The 528-nt window shown below is 29.9% G+C and overlaps 1 protein-coding gene across 1 annotated transcript in view; it reads right to left on the reverse strand.

Moving 5' to 3' along the window:
* The window catches only part of LOC107659632 (ribonuclease inhibitor-like), a 23,385-nt gene that overhangs the window by 962 nt on the left and 21,895 nt on the right, over positions 1 to 528 (reverse strand). The window lies entirely within an intron of this gene.

Consider the following 528-nt stretch of genomic DNA (forward strand, 5'->3'; position numbering starts at 1 on the left):
CTGAACGTTAATCCGTTTAATCCCTATTTTTTTCCCAGACATGAAAATATCCAAATTATGTCATTAGTAACCCGTTCAAATAATCTATTATTTTTCTAATTTATTTTTTAAAGTGTGTTTAAAATTGTGTTTTATGGTCGGTCACAATTGTGACCGGTGGGATAATGTGTGTACTGAACTAACATATTTCTGCAGTCATAAACATTGTTATATATCTTAGCCAGCTATTTTAAACTGTTTGATCACATTCTAGGGTTACTATTATGCATAAAAAACCCTTATACAACACTGATAGGAATACTGTGATCAAATACAACCATCAACGTATTTCAAAATGTTTACTTTTTTGTAACATACATCATCACATTTTTATATTAGTGCTACCAGTATTACAACATTAATATTTTAACTTATTCGTAACATTTTAACTTTTGATTTAGTGCAATATTTTGTACTGCCATTAGGGACTGCCAGTGAATGGCTGTTGCATGCATAAAATGCAACCTTTTTATTCTGACAGTGTATGAT

The sequence above is a fragment of the Sinocyclocheilus anshuiensis genome, unplaced genomic scaffold (genome assembly GCF_001515605.1).
Source record: "Sinocyclocheilus anshuiensis isolate Anshui unplaced genomic scaffold, SAMN03320099.WGS_v1.1 scaffold1417, whole genome shotgun sequence".
NCBI lineage: Eukaryota > Metazoa > Chordata > Actinopteri > Cypriniformes > Cyprinidae > Sinocyclocheilus > Sinocyclocheilus anshuiensis.